Source organism: Hemiscyllium ocellatum, chromosome 41, assembly GCF_020745735.1.
Source record: "Hemiscyllium ocellatum isolate sHemOce1 chromosome 41, sHemOce1.pat.X.cur, whole genome shotgun sequence".
NCBI classification, from domain to species: Eukaryota; Metazoa; Chordata; class Chondrichthyes; order Orectolobiformes; family Hemiscylliidae; genus Hemiscyllium; species Hemiscyllium ocellatum.
This window is the reverse complement of record NC_083441.1, coordinates 6,567,737-6,573,736: the sequence shown is the minus strand read 5'-3', so window position 1 is coordinate 6,573,736 and position 6,000 is coordinate 6,567,737. Positions and strand designations below refer to the sequence as shown.

At 45.1% G+C, this 6,000-nt stretch overlaps 1 pseudogene; it reads left to right on the top strand.

Moving 5' to 3' along the window:
• Positions 1 to 259: 259 nt before the first annotated feature.
• The window catches only part of LOC132834622 (perforin-1-like), a 43,671-nt pseudogene continuing 37,930 nt past the window's right edge, over positions 260 to 6,000 (top strand).

Below are 6,000 nucleotides of genomic sequence, written 5' to 3'. Positions count from 1 at the left end.
TCCGCTCCTCAGAGATTCGCGACATTTCCTACCCTCAGTGACCCTCACACCACCGCCTCCAGACCGACTGAGTTAACTTTCAACATAAGTGTGTGAGAATTAAAAACAAAATGCAAGCTTCTTAAGGTGTTAAGTAGGGCTGAAGAAGGGCTTATGCCCGAAACGTCGAATCTCCTGTTCCTTTGATGCTGCCTGACCTGCTGCGCTTTTCCAGCAAAACAGTTTCAGTTCATAAGGTGTTAACCAAGTCTGTTTGTTTCAATGACTGGAATTAATCCCAATCCCTGCGGATCCTAACTGTGCCTTTGGAGAGTTCACAGCCTGGTTTATGTTAGCAATATCTTTCAATGGTCGAGCAAATATTGTCAACAGGAACATCACGTCGGACATTAACAGGGATCATCTTTTAGAGAGAAGGAGCGAGAGCCCGATCCGACAGTAATAGACTGAAGTGTTCTCTCAATGGAGTCAAACCTGAGATAAATGGGAGTCAAACCTGAGATCAATGGGAATCTCACAGCAATGGGACGGAGTATATCCTGGGCGTACTATATGCTTGAACATTACTTTGGCTTCTTCCCATTATCCTTATCCGATCGAATATATTACATACTGCAGATCGCTCAAGCTGGCTACTATCCTATCCTGGCTGCAATTGGAGTTCCTGGTGAGTATATCTGCCTCCACTATCAACACTGGAAATTATTCAAAAATGTATGAAAGGTGTTGAAATTAAATATGTTCTGTATACTGCTGTCACTTTCTCGTGACAAAGCACACCTCTATACCCAAGTGTTCACTGCATTGACATTCACTTTCTGTATGATGGTCTCAATGTGACCCTGAGGTCGAGTAAATTCTCCCATTCTCATGATCGAGTTATGTGATGCTCCTTAATTGCGGATTTTTCGGATCCCAAAATGTAAAGTTTAATTTATGGAAAATTTTATTCCAATGCATTGTCTCCCATCTGCAGCCAATGGACAGATTCAGGCATGTCAGGGCTGGATAGAGTAAAGTGTTTCAAAATGTCAACGATGACTCTATCAAACTGGTAAGCTTGCACTGATTCTGAATGTATATCAATATTGTGCTTTCTCGTTCCTCACAGTTAACGTCCTGACGATTCTCATTATGTCTCGGGGAAAGTGTGGTCTCTCGAAGTGTATCACTCACTATTTGTTGGCCATGGCAGTTGCGGATCTTCTGGTCGTCATACTGGATCTGATCTTGAGACAGATCCCTGTTGTATTTCGGGAACGCTTCTCCTTCCTGTTTCACATCCCCGTGTGCAATATACACGCTGTCCTGCTTTATGCAGTCACTGACTGTTCTGTCTGGTTCACTGTCACTTTCACCTTTGACAGATTTGTGGCCATTTGTTGCCAGAAGCTAAAAACTAAATATTGCACTGAGAAAACAGCCACAGTTGTTCTGTTAATAGTGACTGCACTGAGCTGTTTGAAGAACATTTTCTGGTATTTCATGTTGACAGAATGGTATCAACTTCAGAACATGCCTTGGTTCTGCCATGTTGTAACTGATGTCAGGTATTCAGAGGCTTGGATTGCTATTGAATTTCTCCATCACATTCTAACGCCATGTGTCCCATTTGTCCTCATCCTGATGCTCAATGCATTCACCGTCAGGTACATTTTGGTGAGTAGCAGAGCCCGTATGAGACTCCGGAATCACAGCAACGGGGAGAGTCCCAAAGACCCAGAGATGGAGAGTCGAAGGAAATCCATCATTCTACTCTTTGTTATCTCTGCTAATTTCATCCTGTTATGGTCAATGCTGATGCTGATTTCTATATATACCCGCATGACATTTGTGACACGGGTGGCTATATATATACCAGACTTTGTGCAAGAATTGGGATTCATGTTGCAGTTACTGAGTTGCTGCACCAACACTGCAATTTATGCAGTGACCCAGACTATGTTCAGAAGGGAATTGAAGAATGTGGTGAAATATCCCTTCGTTCTGATTGTCAATGTCATGAAACGATAAGGAGGCAAATGTATTTGCATCAGCGGAGCACAAGACCCCCATTATTCCTCTGATTCCAGAGATAAGCCAATTCTATATTTGTTTGTGATGACCGTAAGCTGCAGAACCGCTCAGCTCCCAGACTGACTCCTGGTTTCATCGAGCGCATTTCGAATTGCTTTTGGTCTTCACTGAGATGACTCTGAATGAAACAGTCAGACAATGCGGATCAATTAAACCATGCTGCGAAGTTTATTGACAAATTAAATTAAGTTAAACAGTTAAAGCAAATCCATCCTATTTAGATATTAGTTTGAAGACATTCAGAGACAGATTTGAATAAAATCTCATTGAGGCTTGAGCACAGGACACAAAACACCCACCAAGACTGTACCCAAAACAACTATCGCACAACACGTATCGTTGAATCTGTGTATCAATACCTCAGTAGGTATAACTCATTTGTGTTTTCAACTTTTCAATACAAATTTAGACAGCTTTTTTCTCCATATTGTACACATGACCGTCAATGTATTCAGTTCTAAAAGGTGATCTCTCAGGGTTTAACTCAACGCTTCTGTTGATGACAACCAGCAACTCTTCAGTAGATGTTGAGTAATTAATGAATTATCTTTATTGTCACATGTACTCAAATGCACTCCGGTGAGAAGTTTATGAGTCACCGCATACAGCGCCACATGCATACTTACACCGGTACTGAGGGACAGCTTCTCTCAGTGATAACATTAGTTACTGAAATCGGGCATTATGGGAACAATGTTCATGTTACGTGTGTATTTTGGGATACTTAACCAAAACCAGTTTGCTGAAAAAAATGTGTGCTTCCCTCTGTAATTGCATGTAACAGAAATATTAGCAAAACTAACCGCAGGCAGGAAATCTCTGTTATGTAAGTCAATGGACAAGTGCTGTGCTGAGAGGAGAGAGAACCTTGATTCTGTAGGTAGCTGGGACAACTGTGCCTGTCATGGTAAGATACTGTTCCTGTTGTTGTGAATAGTGGTATGACAGCAGCGAATCATCTTGTTTCAGCTTGTTGCCGATGGGCATATGTTGTGACTGACCAAGGACTGGAACAGCCTGAGAAACATCAAGAGGAAAAGCATTAACGTCATCAAAAGTATATGCTTTGCCTGGTAAAAGGTATAAAAGAATGATGATTGTTGTACTTGGGGAGACTGGCTGGTTGGAATACTACTCTTCGTGTGACCGTGCATCTCCCCAGAGGTTTGTGGGTAATAAGCGGTGTTTTGACTTGCTCTAAATTTGCGTCTTGACTAATTTTTGCCACCAACATTTTCAGTCTGACAATGTCACCAGCATATAGTTAAAGTAAAGATTTGTCGCTCAGCTATAAGTTGCAGTTGTTCTGGGTAAGCTCACTGAGCTGGGAATTTGGTTTACAAACGCTGCATCCCCTTTCTAGGTGACACACTCAGTGCTCTTGAGCCTCCCGTGAAGCGCTGCGGTTCTCTGTCATTTGGAACTTATTTGGTTTCATTCCCACTGCTTCCACTTGCCGACTCCATTTGTTCATTGCAGTATTTGATATGTTGGGTCTGAGCCAATGAGTATATTGATGGAGAACGTGGGTGAGTGGTTTGCTTCTGGAAATTCTATGGCTGTCCTCTGTTTGGCCCGTCCTATTGTTGCAACGCTGTCCCAGTCAAATTTGCGATCCTTGCCCACTCTGTGTACAGCCAGTAGCGACGGCTGGTTGTGGTCCTGACTTGCTAGTTGAATAGCATGAAGTCACTTCGAAATCAACAAATGCAAATTTAGTTATCTGACTCTAACAGTGAGCCTCTTAACTAAGCTGTTAACAAACCAAATAAATAGTTGTCCAATAAGTGACTATTTCGGAATAAAACAAGATTCTAATGATATGCTGTTCCAATAAGCACAAGTCCCACTCATGCACCAAAAGTAGGATTCAGTGTCTCGAAATTACAGCATCGAAGGAGCAGGAGAATCGATATTCCGGGCATGAGCTCTTCTTCAGGAATGAGGAGAGTGTGCCAAGCAGGCTGAGATAAAAGGTAGGGAGGAGGGACTTGGGAGGTGCATTGGAAATGCGATAGGTGGAAGGGCGTTAAGGTGAGGGAGATAGGCCAGAGTGGGGATGGGGGCGGAGAGGTCAGGAAGAAGATTGCAGGTTAGGAAGGTGGTGCTGAGTTCGAGGGTTGGGACTGAGACAAGGTGGGGGAGGGGAAATGAGGAAACTGGAGAAATCTGAGTTCACCCCTTGTTGTTGGAGGGTTCCGAGGCAGAAGATGAGGAGCTCTTCCTCCAGCCGTCGTGTTGCTATAGTCTGGCGATGGAGGAGTCCAAGGACTTGCATGTCCTTGGTGGAGTGGGAGGGGGAGTTGAAGTGAAGAGCCACGGGGTGGTTGCGTTGGTCGGTCCGGGGGTCCCAGAGGTGTTCTCTGAAACGTTCTGCATGTAGGCGGCCTGTCTCCCCAGTATTGAGGAGGCCACATCGGGTGCAGCGGATTCAGTAAATGATGTGTGTGGAGGTGCAGGTAAATTTGTGGCAGATATAGAAGGATCCCTTGGGGCCTTGGAGGGAAGTCAGGGGGGAGGTGTGGGTGCAAGTTTTGCATTTCTTGCAAAAGGTGAAGGTGCCGGGAGTGGAGGTTGGGTTGGTGGGGGGTGTGGACCTGACAAAGGAGTTACGGAGGGAGTGGTCTTTCCGGAACGCTGATAGGGGAGCAGAGGGAAATATATCCTTGGTGATGGGCTCTGTTTGGAGGTGGCGGAAATGACGACGGAGGATACGCTGTGTATGGAGGTTGGTGGGGTGGTAGGTGAGGACCAGTGGGGTTCTGTCCTGGTGGCGATTGGAGGGGCGGGGCTCAAGGATGGAGGAGCGGGAAGTGGAGGAGATGCGGTGGACAGCTTCGTCGATCACGTCTGGGTGGAAACTGCGGTCTTTGAAGAAGGAGGCCATCTGGGTTTTTCAGTATTGGAACTGGTCCTCCTGGGAGTAGATGCGGTGGAGACGAAGGAATCGGGAATATGGGATGGCGTTTTTACAGGGGGCAGGGTGGGAGGAGGTGTAGTCTCGGTAGCTATGGGAGTCGGTCGGTCTATAGTAACCTCCTTCCACTTATTGCATTTCTAACGCCCCTCCCCCAAGTCCCTCCTCCCTACCTTTTATTTTAACCTGCTTGGCACACTGTCCTCATTCCTGAAGAAGGGCTTATGCCCGAAACGTCGATTTTCCTGCTCCTTGGATGCTGCCTGACCTGCTGCGCTTTTCCAGCAACACATTTTCAGCTCTGATCTCCAGCATCTTCAGTCCTCACTTTTTTTCTCGAACTTTCAGCCAGGTGATGTGTCTTCCAGAGCACAGCAGTTCTGGTAGCATCCAAAGTGCTGCTGTGCTCTTCCAGCACCACTAATCCAGAAGCTGGTTTCCAGCATCTGCAGTCATTGTTTTTACCTATGTGTCTTCCAGAATGTTCTGTCCCTTCTACATGGTTAGTCCCGTTATTATTTAACTGGTGCTTTCTCCAGGACATAGAGGAAGCTGTCTGAACCAACGGTTCTCTCCTGAGAGCTCAGGGCTTGGAGCTCAAGCAAACAAAAGTTAGCTCTAGGGTCTTTCTTCAACAGTCCCCATCTTTTATTCACGTAATGACGTATTTACATTTCCTCTGATGAGATTTGTCCTATGAAATCAAAACCATCAGATTGAAATTTACTCGTGTATTGATACCTCCGTAGCTGGTTCAATCTGTTTGGTTGAATTGAAATGTCTGTTGGCTTAGTAAACACTGCTCCTTGGCCTGCTAACTGTCCAGCTTTTGGAGGAATTGTTTCAGTTCGGAGTTTGTATGTAGTTGCATTTAGCTTCCCGGCGTGGGAAAACTGTACGGCCTTTGGATAACAGGTATCAGTTTGGTGTTTGATTGCTGTTGCATTTTAATTTCTAAGCATGGGAAAAACACCATCTTATAAAATGCTTTCCTCCGCAGCACTTTA